General features: G+C 38.9%; 1 protein-coding gene across 1 annotated transcript in view; it reads left to right on the forward strand.

The window, feature by feature from the left end:
* Positions 1-1,841: 1,841 nt before the first annotated feature.
* grik4 (glutamate receptor, ionotropic, kainate 4) overlaps positions 1,842-18,927 on the forward strand; it is a 275,509-nt gene continuing 258,423 nt past the window's right edge. The window contains exon 1 of the mRNA XM_056756694.1: positions 1,842-1,991. The gene's annotated coding sequence lies outside the window, so the exon portion shown is untranslated. The remainder of the gene's footprint in view (positions 1,992-18,927) is intronic.

Raw genomic sequence — 18,927 nt, forward strand, 5'->3', positions numbered from 1 at the left:
AGGACAAGCCCATTGAGCATAGGCCCTACCTATTAGAGACAAATATATGCCTTAACTAAATCTGCGCTGTATATATATACAACAGTTTTTTCTCAGAAATTTCACAGAACCACACAAAAAGCAATTGATCTGAATAAAGTACCCCAAGAGGCCAATCTAATAAGCCCAAATATTTAATACACAAACATGCATTGAATGAGGCATACAGGCCCGGGCATAAATCACGAGCTGGGCAGAGCCTCAAACTCACCCACTCCCGCCCTTTTTTCAGGAGTTCAGAGCATGCATCTCTATTGGATTGACAGGCTGCATGATTGGTGCGTGTTTGAGACAAAAGGTCACAGGGCTTGATATCTATTCTCATTATCCAGCAACATAAATCGACTCTGGGACTAAATGTCAGGAAAGCGTGGATTAGATCTTGCTAAGGGCCGCGTAAAAGCTCACCTATGTCTTCATCCATTGGAGCCAAATGGATAAAAGGCAGATTTTTTGTCTCTGTTTTTGCATAGATTTGATCTTGTTATCAGATGGCTATCTCTAAACGACAATTATACCTCCGTTTAGCATCTCAGTCCCACAGAGATTAGTTCTCACTTAGCAGAGCCACAGCCTTGCTGATTCATAGGCTATTCTACAGGGATGCTGACACATGAGCTATTGAACACCTGCACTACTGACTAGAGGTTTAGAAAAGGCATTAAATTTTAAATGCATCATTAAGAATGGGGGATGAGTGAAGGGTCTCATTAATTACCGTCTGCAAAAACTTGCAAGGTGTGTAGATTTGTTATTTGTTGTTACTGACATTGATTTATCATTTATCATTACAAAATAACACTATTATTTGAGTCCGTTGCATACTATGTAACTATTCCAAGAGGTAATTTTACTGAGAGGCGCAAATGAGACAAGAAAGACTTTCTTTGATCTCATGGTAATGCCCGAATCTTCTTTTTTCATGTTGGAGAGAGTCGAATGAATTAAACAGCCTTCATCCACCGCATCTTTCATCGTGGATGCTGAGAACCAGTTTCCAGAAAAATGAGTTTCCACTGATTCATTTATGCAAATTATTATTCAGCTGTGATGATTCTGCATTGGGATGAGCTGAGTAAAACGAGCACATCGTTCAGAAGTCCATGTGGAGTATGGGAAGGTGTGATTCATAAATTACTCATTGGCAGCAAACAGAAAGTACTTGGCCTATGCCTAATGCAAACGATCTGAGCGCATTATGGGTATGTACACCTGAAGAGACGCACGGGGGATGCTTGGCTCAAACGCAACGTGATGGAGGAAGAGAGTAGGCTGTCTTGTGAGGAGGTTGCATTGCTGCTGTTTGACAGTCTGACTTCGTTGTTTTCACGTTGCGTTCATTTGTGAAGAACATTTTCAAAAGCCTACGAGAGATGCATTGGGCTGAACGGGAGAAAAGCGCAGCGTAAAGGAGTGCGGGCAGCTTCAGTGCAGGTCCTGAAGAGGAGGCAAGAAGAAGAGAGAGCATCGTGCTTTTATCACACTCGCTTGAAACATTTTTAAAGATTCTCATCGCGGAAATAGGAAGAAAGAAAAGTAAAAAAGACCGCAAAAGAGGACCGATTTGACACGAGAGAGGATCTCTGTTTTATTCTTCATCTCACTGGGATGCGGATTTTCCCCTTTTCCTGACAGCGCGCGCTGGCCCCGCATCGCTATCCTACGGATATATACTGAGACAAAATTAAGATGAAGTGGCCTTCCAAAGTAGTTTTTGACGGGGTTCAAGTCGCCGAGGTTTTATTTCTTCTTTAATCGTGTTCAACAGCGTTGCGCCGAGCACGAGGGAACGTCGGGAATAGATAAGGCACGCGCGCAGTGCTTATAAAGCAACGACTGCCTGTGATAAAGCTCATATCAACCTGAATAAAACACTAATAGAAGAAAAACACCCCTGGTTTTGGTAGACAGACAACGCGGAGACAGTAAAAACGGCGAGCGTGTGTACACAGGTAAGATGATTCGCACGATGGCTTCGTGCGATGTGTTCTGCAGTTTATTCAACATGTGATGTGGTTGAATTGCGGGATAAATTGTTGTAGGTCGTGAGAGTTAAAGCTTTGTTGGACACATTATATCTGTTTCGATGGACACAGCCTACCATTTATACTGAACAGAGAAGCAGCCAAATCGGCTGTCAATACGCGAAACTTGCCTTGCCAGTAAATGTCATTTTGTCCCATTTTAAACCTTTAATAGGCTACCCATATGTCACACAGTTGTAAAAGTGAGTTAGCACATTTACTTGAATGTTCTGCAGTAGTCCGAGCAACAACTGATAGTCAATGCGTGATTTGCGTGACAATTAGATCATCATTTGAAATAATTTACTAATGAAGTGCTGCTTCATTCACGTGTTGTGCTGACGTGCATGCGTTTCCAGGTCTAAGATGTATCCATGTCCCCCCCAGTGATGCAGCTTCAGTTTGCCAAAACCTCTTTGTAGTGCTTTAATATGAACGTGGTCAAACATTGACACTTTATCTACAAGTGCGGCCTCAACCTCTGTTACATTTATAGGTTGAGACTTTATGGCTGACGTGTGCAAGAGCACAGGTGCAACACAAGCCGTGATGCAACATGTGTGTCTTTTACTTTGCAGTTGCCTATTCGCTTCTTATCGCTTACAGATTGACAGTATTGCTTGCTGAATCATCATAAATCATCTGCAGTAATGTTATATGTAAATGACCTACCGGTACTGTGAGCTTCGTCAGTCTTTGGCTGTACGCGTTTGTTCAGGGGGTTTGGCTGAAGATGCAGGTTGAATGTCATCTTTGCACCCCCTGCTGGCGCACGAGTCTGTGCTGGTGAGAGAAAATAGCCGCTTAATGTTACAGTTGTTTGTTCTTAATGTGAGTCATAGCTTATTCATTATAAAACGAAAAGCAAAATGTTTACTTAAGCGCAGTGATTCGTACTGTATGTCATATCCGAATGATATAACCTGAGCGCTAATGTGGTGTTATTATGAGTATTTTAAAGTCACAGTGCATATTTGGTCTTTTGGGTAACCCCATCCTTATTTTGAGAAGGGTGAGGAGCTAGAAGTATTTTATGAACTGAAAGCTTCTTTTTACGCTTTTATTCTAGCAGGTGGCTGGCATTGAAGGTTAATTATTGTCACTTGCTTTGCTCAGTATGGAGATCAGAGAGACACTAACAGGTCTTTAATGAAGTCCTGTTTCCTCAGTGTTGGCAGGTAACGTTACGACCTCCATTATTTTCAGTGCTTTGGGTTTTCACACAGTCGGTATACAGGTGATGACGCGCTCGCGTGTCAACTTTAACATAACGAGCTTTTGCTTTGCAAGATATTAATGATTGGTGTCATCTTTGCAATTTCCCAGAATAGTTGTATTGAGAAAAATAACAACTGAGTGCTCAAAAGTTGTCTATTCTGTAGACGGCGAAGTAAATAAATACATAAATAAAAAATAATACATAGTTGGTGGCATAAGCATCGAGCCCACATTACAAAAATGTGGCTGTTTTTTATTGGTAACATTTCCTGAATTTTTTTAACAAATTCCTGAATTTTTTTCATTTTATTTATTAGTGTTTCGATTTCATTTTACAAAAAATAAATACACATAAAATGAATGCAAGAAACTGATTCTGTCAAGTAAACTCTCCTTTTATGCTTGCTTTGGTTTTTATTTTTAACAATTTTATTTTTTGACTCAACACGTCATCAGCACTTCACTATATTTATTGCATTATTTTGATGCAATTTCGCTTTTCTTAACATTGGCAACCAAATAACATGCTTTGAAAACCTGTTTGGAAACAGTCACTGTGTTCACAGTTCCGTTTGGTTATTTAGATACTGAAGAATTAAACTTTCTCCAGGTTTTGTTATTGTAGTTCAAGTAAAGTGTTGTTTGGACTGGTACCCCAATATTTGCATTTGTTTTCAGAAAAGCTGTGCCACCATTGAGCTGAATTTGCACAACAACTGAACAAACAAGATTAAAAGGGCACACAAAGGCCAGCTGAAGTTTGGAGACAAAATGTAAACGTGGTAGCACATACAGTATATAGTATATGCACCTGACAGAAAACAGAGTATGATATATGATCTCATTGAAGCCCTGATGGCTTGATGGATAAGTCACGGAGAAGCACAACTCTGTTCTAGTGAAGGTTAACCAACATTGCTATGACAATTTGTCAGTATTCATGAAAGCAGTCTCCACAGATTTGAGACAAGGGCATCATTCAGCAGTTTCTGTGATGTGGGCTCCTCACCCAAGAGACCAACTCACAAATTTAACACTCGGACTATTTTTATAGTTACTGAAAACACGTTTTGTACAATACCAGGACTGGTGAACAACTCAACTTCAACTAAAATGTTAAGTATGGTGTTCTTTATAATACTGTACTGAAATAATAAAAATAGCAAAATTATAAAAACACAAAGGATTTGGTTATATCCTCAGAACTTCAATAAATGAAAGGCCATTGAAAAATCTATATATCAGTCAATGGGCAGATTTTAATGTCAGAGAGCATGAGATATCCATATCTGTGCTCTTTGTCTAGTATTGATTCTGTGGTCAGTAATGTTTAAGTGAATTTTTCAGACCTTTCTTCCACAGCAGCCCGTTACGGTGCAGTCAGTATATTATAGATAATAATTATTGGCAAAAATCAGGTTAGTCCCGGCGGAGCGCTGAAAATTGCACCTGCTCTATTTGTCCTTCTTCTGTAGGCATCGAAAAAATATGATTCTGTACTGTGAGTTTTCATGCTTTGGGGCCTAAGTTGGTCATATAGGAATAGAATTGTCGAAGTATGTTGCTGTGAACTTATCGGCTGTTAAAATAGCATTACATAGGGTTGAGTTTGATTTATATTGATGTAGCTCAATGTTATTTGCAGACTTTCAGTATTTTGGCTGTTTTGCACATTCTGAATGTCATCCACCCTCTAAAAATTCCTCCTTTATGTTGCTCTAGAAGTGTCAGTTCTCAGAAGCATCTCCACATCAGTTTCCTTTCAAGGCCACGTGAGGTCACACAATGTTGTTTTTTGTGCTTTGTTATTGTATCACCTTTGTACTGTGTTTTTAAAAAAGTCCAACCAAGTTTGAGCATGGCAGCCATTGCCATGACAGCAGTTACCACTTCGTGTCACTCTTGTAATGAGAGGGAATGGCGTGTATATATCTTATGACACATAGTTTGTTTTAAAACAATTCATCTCTCTGCTGCATAATTTTTCAGATTTCACAAGGATGCATCTATCAAAGGCAAAGAAACTGTCCAAGGTACCTCTCAAGATTGAAAATTTTCCTGTAGGGATTTATAACCTCATGTGACTGGTGACTGAAATATTGTAAATGATCTAACGCGTTTGCTTTAGCGACTCACTAAACTGCATTCATTAAACACATCCATCTTGAAGTTATTGAAGACTCAGGGACAACATCAAAAACTGTTGTGGCCTAAAGGATGTGCATTTCGCGTTGACATCTAATTGACTGATAAATTAATAAAATGTGTTTTTAAAATAACCTTCCACGGTTTTACGAGGCGCAAACCAACCCAGCAACCGGTCTTATTTAATGCCCGAGGACTTTATTCATCAATCATGGCAACACCCTGTTTATTTCCCTTCGTATCACACAAGGACGTTTCTTCAAACCGCTCTCATTTAAATGCTGTCTAAGCAGCATCCTGTCGTGACATTTTTAAATCAAATTTCTCCTGCACGGTCAGTTGGGGACAAAAATCTGTTGCGTAAAAGATTGTCTCCCGGTTTCTAATTTAGGAAAACGCTTGGCAATTATTTTGCTAAATGTTGAGTGGAGATGCTAAATGTTGTTTTTGGAAACAGCTGCATGAAGAAGGCTACGTAAACTTCATTTTCCATTTTCTGTTTCACTGATTTCCCCAGTTTGTCGGACCTGAAAATTAGCATTGTCTCCACCATTTCTCACCGTCAGCCCAAAGCCCCGAAGATTACATAGAGATAGGATTGTATTAGTATTTTTGGTGCATCTTATTTCCATGAGGTTTTGAAGTAAATCGGGTGTCCTCTTATCCCGTTCCTCACATGCACATGTGATCGCTTACTTCATCAGCGGTTCTCTTCCTCTATGTCAGTCTTAAGAGGTACATGCAGTTTACTGCAGACAAATGGTACACTTTTCAAAGGTAAATCTGATTTGTTTCATCGCTAATAGGGGTTGAAGTGCCAAAGACCCAGGCCATTTGCTTTTGGAGTGGCAGGCTGAGCAAACACAGCCAGCACCTCTTAAAGGCTCCAAAATACAAAAACCCTCATCTCAACTGAGTTCCTTACAGGCTGGGCTTCCTGAAGACTTCCTCTGTACCTCCTCATTACCATAAACCGCCTCTACAGATAGAATCTCTAATGCCCACAGGGTGGTTAACCCTGCACAGAGGTGACTGCTGAAGTTTTCTAATTGGCCGCCCCGGCAAAGCCATATGGAAGCTACCTGGGTGATTGACAGAGGCCATGGAGAAAAGGAGATCCCGAGTGGAAGGCTGGATTGTCCTAGCTCCTCTATAATCATGCCTTTCAGGATTGTCGATAAGAGATGTTCTGAGATTAAAGTTCAAGGAGGACGGCCTTGTTCCGTGACTGTTGGATTGGCTTTACATGTTGGAGGCTGAATCGGTATTCAGTAAGCAGGTGCAGGAGATTACAGCAGGAGGTCCAAGCCTCTTCCCCATAGTTAGTATGCTGCTGGCACGTTTTTTCTAGAGTAATGATGTGACAACCAGGCCGTGGTTTTAGGAAAGCAGTGCAATGAGCTGGTGAAAATTCTCAAATATTAGTGTCTGTTGTTATGTTCCCTAAAATACAAGCTTTAGTTTTCAACAGAACTCTTAGTTGGCCCTTTTTGTTCAAAGCTAAAATTGTCATAGAGTTTACGCTGTAAAAACATGTGCCACACAAATACAGGAAAAAATTAAAACATTTTGGTGACATCTTATGATAACTTGCAAACTTAATTCGATACATTTGTTCTTACTTTTTCTCAATCGTCCACGTTTAGCTTTGTTTCTGTGACATTTTACTGTAACAATTGTACATAAGGGAGAGATTTAATTGATTAATTTTTGGTTCTTTTTTATTCATTTATACATTATAATAAATTGAGAAAAATTATATCAAACCAAAAATGAAGGGTCTTTTGTCCAGTGAAAAGTTTATTTATGAATCAAATAACTGAAAACAGAGTAAATGTGCCTCTTTTTTTTTTGTTTACGTTTGACTCTATATTGATCCGTTTCTCTTTTCTGTTAATCCAAGGCCTCTCTGTCTGCAGTACCTTGGTGAGCCCCCAGGGGTCTTCAGACCGCTTTTTAAAAAGCCTTTTATGTTGAGCCTTAAGGAACTTTGTGTCCTTGTATTACCCCCAAAACTTTGCTCTTCCAATTTTATTGGATCTTTCACAGGCGGAGGTTATTTTTGATTAATATCACTGCCAGTTCAGAACTGGCTTATGACACGATCATTATCTTCTAACAGGTTCTTATGCTTTACTGGTACAGTCAACATTTAATCTTTTTCTGGTGGATCTGCTGGTCACAAGAAAGATTGTAATGATCGTGAGAGACACAAGGCCATCAAACTATATTTCCAGTGAGATATGTATCTTGTCGACATGCTGGGTAAACTACCGACTGATAAAATACATTTGCCTTAAAGAGAATAGATGCATCACGATCAGTCCCTTCTGCAAATTATTTAAGATTCAGCTACGCCAAAGTGGGAGAGGGTTTTTTGTGAAGGCTGAGAGAGTATTGATGAAAGTGAGCATAGTTGATTTAGTTTTCAAGAAGTTGAAGTGACGTCAAACCTCCCAAATGCTGTCTAGGAAAGCTTAACTTATATTGTAGTCAGAGGGTAAAAAGGCAGTTTGATTAGATGTTACACGTCATGTTCACCATTGAGAACCTCTCAACATAATTGTAATGCTTTTTTGTGTTAATGGGATAGTTCAGCCAAAAAATGAAAATTCTGTCTTCATTTGCTCTCCCTCCTGTCATTTCAAACCTGTATGACTTTTATTCTTCTGCAGAACACAAAAGAAGATGTTTTGGAGAAAGTACTGGCACCGGCACCCATTCACTTCTTTTTTATGAACATAAAACCAATGCAATTGAAACATTGCCAGTTAACAACATTCTTTAAAAAAAACTTCTTTTTGTGTTCTGTGAAAGAAAGAAAGAAAGAAAGAAAGTCATTCAAGTTTGCAATGACAAGAGGATGAATGAGCCTTAATGATGACAGAATTTTCATTTTTGGGTGAACTTTCATCTTAATGATGAACTTCTGCTCAACTTAAACTAGACCCTGTTTATATCCTTAATGCTTATTACAAGTCCTAGTATAAACATTTAATTCATGCAAATCATATTTTCATATAATTTTCTTAGATCCATTACCTGCTCATCTGCTGTTTAATTTTTGATTAATACTTTGTTTAATTCGTAAATATGTCAGAATAATGTAATCCAATGACATTTCTATTATTAAGTTAACTAGAGTTTCTGAATTACCTACAACCGACAAAAACAGCATCTAAACATCGGTTTGCCTATTTTCTATCAATAACCAATAGCCTGTGTGATGTCATCTAAAAAAAAAATTCAGAGACGTACAAGTTATCACATTTTGATGAAATAAAGACATTACAATATGTCGAGCCATGTGTATTAACAAAGTAACGATTTTGGCCACATGGGAATTGTTGGCACATGTTGACTGATCGAAATCTTGAATTCTTTTATGATGTACTTTTTAAAAGAAAGAGAATTTATCTAAATAATTGCTCGTACTGTAATGCTCCATTTATCAGTACATTGTGTTGTATAGACGCTGCTCCAGCTGATCTTGACAAAACATCTATTGAAATTTTCAAAATGTATTGTAGACCCACAGATGTGTTTTAAAACCAAACTTGAACTTTCCTTCTTTGTCATGCATGCATAAAAGCAGAGGAATGTCAGGAACAGAGAGAGAAAGCAGCTCATTAGTCACCACATTCCTGAATTTTTAGTTGTGTTAGCAGATGCTGTGGCTCATTCAAGATCTCGCCTTTAATCAACTGAAGAGCCGAAACTGAGCCTCTCTCAGCCTCTCTTATAAACCTACTTTTTAGAGAAGAGACACATTTAATACCTCTTACACTTGTTCAGCAGAGTGACAAAGCTTTACGGTCTCCAACATAACCGTATGGTCCTGACACAGTGTCGACAACGTTTGACTTCATTTACTCTTCCACAGCCGCGCAGGGACGAGCTGAGATAGGTGTCCCCTCTTGGGATAATGACACATTTACCACTCAAGTGGACCGGGGCAGGTTAGGTGCTGAACAGAGAACAGCACTGCTTAAGCATCCCCCCCGCATCTCTATTTGGCGCCCGCTATGTTTCGAAGCCTTTCAGGTCAGAGCGGAGAATGAAGTCCGGCTGTAAGAGCAGAGGAACAGGGTGCACGGATTGGGGTAATAACCTGTTCCTAGAGGACAACTCACTGCTGTGATATATAGCGTGTTGTGTACACATCATGGTGTTCAATCATAACCCCATGAGGCCACTGCAGGAACCACTGGCCTAAATATAGTCTTTTGAACCGCACTCCTCCATGTTATGACCCTAGGCAAAACTGAGTGAATTTTAAAATGTTCCACCCTATAGGGATGCACAAAATGGATTATGCAGGATTCAGGTTCACCTGACCACAATCTGTGATGTACTGTATACATAAACTACTTTTATGGCATTCAAAGTAAAAGTTCACCCAAAAATGAAAATTCTGTCATCATTCAATCACCCTCTGGTCATTCTTTCTTCTGCATAGTACAAAAGAAGAAATATTGAAGAATGTTGGGTGACCGAACAACAGCGGTAACCATCTAAAGTACAAATACAAACCACAGCAGGTGAACGGGTACCGCCGTTGTCCGGTTACCAACATTCTTCAAAATATCTTCTTTGTGTCCTGCAGAAGAAAGAAAGTCAAAAAGGTTTGAAATAACAAGAGGGAGAGTAAATGATGACAGAATTTTCATTTTTGGGTGAACTATTCCTTTAAAAACAGATACTAGAACAGAATGCAAGGTTCTCACTTTGATGGACTCTCCATTTTAAAAATGCAAAGCTCAGGAAACAGCGAGGAACCAAAAGACATCCGTCTCCCTGATACTTTAGAAGGGATGAGTTTAAAGATGCAACTTTAGCGGTGGATTAATTGTGCAAGATGTCTAACAACTAAAGCACAGCATGATGTACACAAACTAATTAAACTATACCCAATAAAAAACAGTATATAAAAAAAATATTTAATAAAACAAGATAAGCTAGCCAACCTTACTGTTGACTAATTGGTTGCTGGCGACTGTGACTCATCACTGTTTCTCATGTTAAGGGTCATTTAGGAAGTCAACAAAATGGACGATATTCACTGAGAAATGATAAACAATTGAAAATTATAATTATCTTTTATGGATGACCTTTGAATCTTGTTTATATGTAAGGAATCGTTAGCTTTGAAATGTCTTTACTTTATAAAATGTATATCACTGGACCTTGTAGGTTTAAAATATGAACAAGCCACATTGTTGTTAGTTTATTATCTTTAAAGACTTGCCGATCACAGATGGAGGTTAATCAAGAATCTTCATTCAAACTTGTTAGTGTGGAGAACACACATGAATGCTTGAAATGATTTGACAGACAAAAAATAGCTTGGAGATATTGTTTATTTCACACGAACATCTTCGAGGCATTATTTATAAAGCATCGCCTCCTCCGCTTATTAGCTTTACTGTTACTTTTGTGCAAACTGAACCCAGAACAAAGTTAAAGGGACAGTTCACCCAAAAATGAAAATTTTGTCTTCATTTACACACCCTCAAGTTGCTCTTAATCTTTATAAATTTCTCTGTTCTGATGAACACAGAGAAAGATATTTGTAAGAATGCTTGTAATGGTTCTTGCTCATCATTGACTACCATAGTTGGAAAAATGACAATGCTAGTCAAAGTCCACCAGAACTAAGTGCGTTCCTACATTCTTCAACTGAACAAGGACATTTCCTACTCCTACTTTATAAGGATTTTTTTATTATACTACAATGTAGGAAAAATATGTATTTTGTGTGTGTGTTTTGTTTGCTTTCCTGTAGCTCAGTGGCAAGAGCAATGCGCTAACAACGCAAGTTTGTGGGTTCAGTCCCAGGGGATTGCACATACCTAAGTATAAATGTATAGGATAATGCAATGTAAGGCGCTTTGGATAAAAGCGTCTGCCGAATGCATAAATGTAAATGTTTTGCATAAATGCTTAAAATGAATCATAACAATAGCTTGTAGTACAAAATTGACCCTTTTAATGTATTCTTGCAGTAATGGCCATCAATTCTGTGTTTAAGATTTATGTCTCATGCATTTAATGGCACTGGAATAAAAAAGTAATTAACAGGTGAGACTACACACCAACGACAGCCTGTTTGTGAGAAACTGGCACTGTGTAATTACCTTCAGTTTCAGGATAGCAGTATATGGCAGCTCCTAATGGTGTTTCAGTGTCCCATAGCATGCACACTTCACCAGCATATCTGTCAAATTAATGAATCGTCTAGACACATACAGATTTATATTAAATAATGGAAAGAGAATGCAGGTAGCGTCTGCACTGATCAGTCCATTTTTCCTTTTCATCTGCTCCTCTCCACTTACTATTTTGGCAGATAGAGCATTATGGGAAAACACGGCCAGGGTTGCACAGGGACTTGATTGAGCTCCTATGCTTGAGTGGAATTTCCTCATTTTCCAAACACTAGTCTGAATGGGCCGCTCGCCACCCCGTTATTTGTCACAAGAGCCGTATCTGTATGCGTAGTGAGTTATTTCTGTGGTTTTTGGACTGCGGATGGGAGTGTGTGTAAAAGAGCATGGGTTGTTATCATCCACAAACAGTGAGGGGTGAGATAAGTAGGACGCTTGAGGCAGTTCTCTCACTTTCTCAGTTTCGCTCGCTACGCTGTCTCTCAAGTCCAGCACTTGCTCGGTTCCCCCACGTTCCGTTCCACACATCTCACTAAGCCCAAGCTGTGTTTGTCTGCAGAGCCTTGTTTCAGATGAACAGGAGATGTGGTGCACTTTACGTTTCAGTGCTCGAAAAATGATAAGCAGTTGTGACATGCAAATTTTGTTCAACATGGATTTTGCGGTTGTGTTTATGTGTTTGAGTCAAAGTGTGAACAAGTTATTTTTTTATCGTAGTTTTATTAATATTTAGAATGAGCTTTAATTTAATTTTATATATATATATATATATATATTTATATTTGAGCTAATATTTAACATTTTCTTTGATTTATTCATATTCATATTCGATTTCAGATTTATTTATTAATTTGATTTATTTTATTTTATTAATTTGTAATTTTTTATGTAATGTTTTAGACTTTATATTATATATATCGGTCCTATATATAATGTTTTGAATAAGCTTTTATTTTAATTAATCATTTAATTGATCTATTTTTAAGATAATATTTATTTAGATTTTTTGCAAATTTACTCTTTGCTTTCATTTTATTATTAATTACTTTATATTTCGTTTTAAGTTTAGTTTTTATTTATTCAGAGGTAATCATTTTTATGTCTTAACTTAAATTTACTGTGGATTACTGCGAGGGTAACATTTCAGATTTTTGTTTATTTAAGTTTTTTAAATATCGTTTACTGAACTATGAACAGAATTTGTTTTAATTAACGATAAACAACTCTAGTTTGAACTGAACTATGTACAAATAAATAGAACTATCTGCAGGCACAATTAATTCTCAGCGAACCGCTCTCCTGTTGTTTTATAGACTTCTTCTTGTTTTACTATGTGTAACACTGGAAGGCAATGCCCACTGAAGGCTACTGTGTTAAATCAAGATTGATTCATTTATTTGGGAGGAGCACTAAAGAGTCACTGCTGAAGATCGCCTGTCTTTTTTTGGATCCTTGGCTGAACCCTCATCATTATCGTTCTCTTAACGTTAGATTCACCGTTGAAATTTGGCCAGCGAGCCGTGAGTCAGAGCGGCACATCTGACTAGTTGCTGTAAGGCGGGTGTGGGTGGTCTGCGCTATTGTATGGTGACTCTGTTTGCCAGCTTCATCTCCATCATAATCAGGCCTCCAGGCATGGAGCAGAGATGGCTGGGGATGCACACATCAGACTCGGCTCATCTTATGAGGTCAGGAGGACATACTCTCAGCTCTCGCTTTCATCATTCTGGTAAAGTCAACACAGGATGGAGAAAACTAGCAATCATCTGCCCACCCTAGTTCCAGTGAGGCTGCCTTGTTCTTAATAGCCTGTATAATTCAAACCACAAATGTAATGTAAGGACAGGAAGCGGATATGGGTGCTATAGTTAGCAATTAAGCTTGCACTGTAAAAAATTGTTGAATCTGCAAGGAAGGGAGGTGCTTGGTGTTCCGTGCAGTTTGATCTTTTGTGCCATATCGATTTAAGATCTGTGATGTCAGTGCAGTGATTACTCAACAACAGTCTGTTCTAAAGCCATCGTTCTCCAACACACGTCCACCATCGATTGCTCCAAAATTATATTTACCAAACCCCTTGGTATGCTATTTTCCTTTGGATGTATTCTCAATTCTGCAGCTGAGGCAAGCATCTCTTACAATATTACTGTTTTTGATTATGCACTGCAGTAGTATGGCAATTTCTTTATACCACTTTAAAAGTATTCGCAACGCAAGTGGTTTTTGCTTGTTTCAGCTCGATGCAGTTTTCAGCTTTCCTGTAGCTCAGTGGTTAGATTATGGCGCTAACGATTCCACGGTCATGGGTTTGATCCCAGGGGATTGCACATTATCAGAAACAAATGTATAGTATAATGCAATTTAAGTCGCCAAATGCATAAATGTTAATGTAATTTACACGTCCTGCACCACGTTGTATAAATAGCAAATGCTTTTCCGCCCATTGGCGTGCTGGTCTGAAAACCAGGTGTGTTCAGAAGCATTGTTGGCATGTTGGGTCATTTAAAGAGCGCATTAGTAATATGCGCCTGTACGTGGGTGCACAGCGCGCATACATACTGCTCATAACACGTAGAGGGACGCACAACTGCACACAAACATGCCAAATATAAAAAATTATGGATTACAACGTAAAAGATTATCATAATGTACAGTTGAAAGAAAAAGTATGTGAACCCTTTGGGCTTACTTGGATTTCTTCATAAATTGGTCATAAAATGTGTTCTGATCTTCATCTAAGTCACAACAATAGAGAAACACAGTCTGCTTAAACTAATACTGCACAAACATTATACGTTTTCATGTTTTTATTGAACACAACATGTAAACATTCATAGTGCAGGGTGGAAAAAGTATGTGAAACCCTAGGCTAATGACTTCTCCAAGAGCTAATTGGAGCCAGGAGTCAGCCAACCTGGGGTCCAATCAATGTGATGAGATTGGATGTGTTGATTAAAGCTGGCCTGTCCAATAAAAAACACACACCAGTTTTGAGTTTGCTGTTCTGAAGAAGCGTTGTTTGATGTGAACCATGCCTCGCACAAAAGAGCTCTCAGAAGACCTACGATCAAGAATTGTTGACTTACATAAAGCTGGAAAGGGCTGCAAAAGTATATCTAAAAGCCTTGATGTCCATGTGTCCACGGTAAGACAGATTGTCTACAAATGGAGAAAGTTCAGCACTGTTGCTACACTCCCTAGGCGTGGTCGTCCTGTAAAGATGACTGCAAGAGCACAGCGCAGAATGCTCAATGAGGCGAAGAAGAATCCTAGAGTGTCAGCTAAACACTTACAGAAATCTCTGGCACATGCTAACATTTTTGTTGACAAATCTACAATAAGGAAAACATTAAACAAGAATGGACTTCATGGGAGGACACCACGGAGGAAGCAACTGCTGTCCCGAAAAAAACATTGCAGCACGTTTGAAGTTTGCAAAAGAGCACCTGGATGTTCCACAGCACTACTGGCAACACATTCTGTGGACAGATGAAACCAAAATTGAGTTGTTTGGAAAGAACACACAACGCTATGTGTGGAGAACAAAAGGCACAGCACACCAACATCAAAACCTCACCCCAACAGTGAAATATGGTGGAGGGGGCATCATGGTTTGGGGCTGCTTTGCTGCCTCAGGCCCTGGACGGATTACTGTCATCGATGGAAACATGAATTCCAAAGTTTATCAAGACATTTTGCAGGAAAACTTAAGACCATCTGTCCGCCAACTGAAGCTTAACAGATGATGGACGATGCAACAGGACAACGACCCAAAGCATAGAAGTAAATCAACAACAGAATGGCTTCAACAGAAGAAAATACGCCTTCTGGAGTGGCCCAGTCAGAGTCCTGACCTCAACCCGATTGAGATGCTGTGGCATGACCTCAAGAGAGCGATTCACACCAGACATCCCAAGAATATCGCTGAACTGAAACACTTTTGTAAAGAGGAATGGTCCAAAAAGGGGGGCACGGTGGCTTAGTGGTTAGCACGTTCGCCTCACACCTCCAGGGTTGGGGGTTCGATTCCCGCATCCGACTTGTGTGTGTGTGTGGAGTTTGCATGTTCTCCCCGTGCCTCGGGGGTTTCCTCCGGGTACTCCGGTTTCCTCCCCTGGTCCAAAGACATGCATGGTAGGTTGATTGGCATCTCTGGAAAAAATTGTCCGTAGGGTGTGAGTGCGTGAGTGAATGAGTGAGTGTGTGTGCCCTGCGATGGGTTGGCACTCCATCCAGGGTGTATCCTGCCTTGATGCCCGATGACTCCTGAGATAGGCGCAGGCTCCCCGTGACCCGAGGTAGTTCGGATAAGCGGTAGAAAGAATGGAATGGAATGGAATGGTCCAAAATTTCTCCTGACCGTTGTGCAGGTCTGATCTGCAACTATAGGAAACGTTTGCTTGAGGTTATTGCTGCCAAAGGAGGGTCAACCAGTTATTAAACCCAAAGGTTCACATACTTTTTCCACCCTGCACTATGAATGTTTACATGTTGTGTTCAATAAAAACATGAAAACATATAATGTTTGTGCGGTATTAGTTTAAGCAGACTGTGTTTCTCTATTGTTGTGACTTAGATGAAGATCAGAACACATTTTATGACCAATTTATGAAGAAATCCAAGTAAGCCCAAAGGGTTCACATACTTTTTCTTTCAGCTGTATATAAAGATACAAAATCCGGCTTGTCCTGTAGATTATCTACTCGCACTCTTTAATCTCTGGGAAGTGTCCAATCTTTGCTCTTGCAAATATCGCCATGTAGATAGTGAATCCGCCATAGCACGAGCGCAACTGGCTCTTAAAGGGAATGGGAGATGACACTCTGATTGGTTTACTGCATGTTTTGACCGAAACGCACCTATGACTCATTAAGAGAATAGGGACAACCCTTTAAAATCATGCACCTGTCGTGCTGACCATTTTCCCGTCCTTAATCTAGCAAAAGTGGATTCGCAAATGCCCACCTGCGCCATGCGCTTGACCATGCTCTTAGATCGTAAAAATATGGCGCTTAAACTGTGTCCTTCATTTTCGCAATGGACATGGGGGACCCCTCAAATTTTTGTTCTTCTAACCAATCAGATTTACTATTTTAATCTGATAGTAACAACAGTCAAAAACAAATCATTAACTATTAAATAGTTAAGGAGGGATCTACACAATGTCTGAAGAATGTTACAGACTTGTCATTAGTCTCTTCTGATTTAAGGCGTAGCGTCCCCGAGTACATTCACCAAAAAAATCTGAATAAAAACCCATATTTGACTCTTTCTTCTGTGGAACACAAATTAAGATATTTTAAGAAATCTCTCAGTGGTTTTGTGTTCCTACAACAGACGTCAATAGGGCAATGTTGTTTGGTTACCAACATTCTTTAAAATGTCTTCTTTTGTGTTCTGCTGAAGAAAGCCAAACAGATTTTAATTGACATGGAGGTGAATAAATTATGAGAATAAATAGTATAAAGAAAGTATTTTCATTAAAGTATTTATGGCTGAATTATTCCTAAAGCTACTGCAAACTAGCACACCAACAACCACTCAAAACACCTTAGCAACCACCTTTCACATTTTTTTCATTATTCATCTCCGTGTAGACTAATAATGAAGATACTTGATGCAGCGCAGGTTAGCTCCATATGTTCGGGCATGTGGACAGACCTGATTTGTACGTTGTGCTAATTGAAATGCTGTCTGGCTGCATTTTCATAATTCTATGGTTTATAAAGTTTGAGAATCAACATATGTTGTTTTTCTAAAGTGATGTACGTCAGCGAGGTTCTGCCACCTTGTCGTCTGATGGGTTTCAATCTGGGACACGATTAAGAATTCAATGTGCCATTTTCTGCTATTCCATTCTAACCTCATCTTTTGCTTTTTGTTCTCACTTGGTTTTAAATCGTTCAGATTGCGAACCGTTGGGTGGCTACAGATGTTTTTCCTTTGTCTAGACTGAGACTCTGCCACTCTCAATGCGTTGAAGGGTTTTATGTTATTTCCGTTAAAAGCCCAATGCCCTGCTGAGTCTTCTCGCGGGTAGAACAGGCATTTAATTCCCTGTAGCAGAGCAGAAATAATTTAACACTTGTTGTAATGAATCAGATCTGAGCTTCTGGAATGTCCCTTTGAGATGCAGTCTTTCAGATGGCTATAGCGATGGGCATTAAAACACAGAGTAATGAAGACAGAGTGGTCTAGGAATAAATGTCTTTTTCCCCTTCTCTGTCACATTAATCCTATTGAGTTTTTCTCTGAAGTACAATTCATTTTGTTGTGTTAGTGATAAAGTAAACTGAAGTATTAAACATGACAGTACATCAAAATAAATCACTGATATGGGTCTCAGGTTTATATATATTTTTATACGGATCATTTCTCAAGCTGTCCATTGGCAACATGGAAACTGACTGATGTTTTTCATACCAAAGCAGTATTTAAAAAAAGGTTCATTTCTCAAATTATTAGAAAACACACCATGTTTGAGTAAACAGTCAGTATTTTATCAATTTTGTCTCAAAGGAATGAATCAAAATCTGGAAGCCGAAGCACTAAGAAAGTCTCAGTTTGCTTTTTATTTAATCTTACTGCTTTTCATAAGCCCGGTGTATTAAACAGTTCTTATTTCCCTCTGAATTATACATACATTAATCAAAGAACCGCACTGTAAATGTACATATAAGTCTTATTTAACCGGTGAGGTAACAGGACTCCAACAGAAATACTCAGGAGAAAGTCCCTGCAGTCGATTTTCTAGTAAATAGGGTTTGATGGAGTCTTAATCTCTCTTTAGAGTTAATATGTATATTTATTTTAGAGTGAAATGAACTGAGGCAAGACTAATAAAACACACAGGAGAGTACAGAGAGCTCAGGTTTAGATTTCTGTGGTTTTTGGCACTTTTTGGGGTCAGCATCATTTCTTTCTTCTTTTCTCATTACGTACTGATCGACTCGAATACCCACGATTCCTTGTCTAACTTTTTGCGGGGTGATGAGAAACCTCGGCAAACCTCTCCACTGGTGATTATTTTTTATTCCCTCAGTGTTCAAATAAAATGAAACAACCCATGCAACAAAATGAGCAAAGATTTTAATGGATTATAATAACCGTAAATTAGATTCTTATATTGGATATCTCTAGAGAGTTTCCTATTTTTAAGAAGCCTGTTCTTTTTCCCCCTTTTCCTATATTTGAATATTATTTCGTCCTCTAGCGAGAAGTGCTTATAGCTGTCCTCTGGGTATGATAGGTGGTTGTGGAGGTGACGAAGGATATCTTTGGTATCAGGTCACAGAGGTCACATTTTTATAAGCCAGTGTTATTTTTACAATTCT

This window comes from Triplophysa dalaica, chromosome 9 (genome assembly GCF_015846415.1).
Source record: "Triplophysa dalaica isolate WHDGS20190420 chromosome 9, ASM1584641v1, whole genome shotgun sequence".
In the NCBI taxonomy this organism is placed as follows: domain Eukaryota; kingdom Metazoa; phylum Chordata; class Actinopteri; order Cypriniformes; family Nemacheilidae; genus Triplophysa; species Triplophysa dalaica.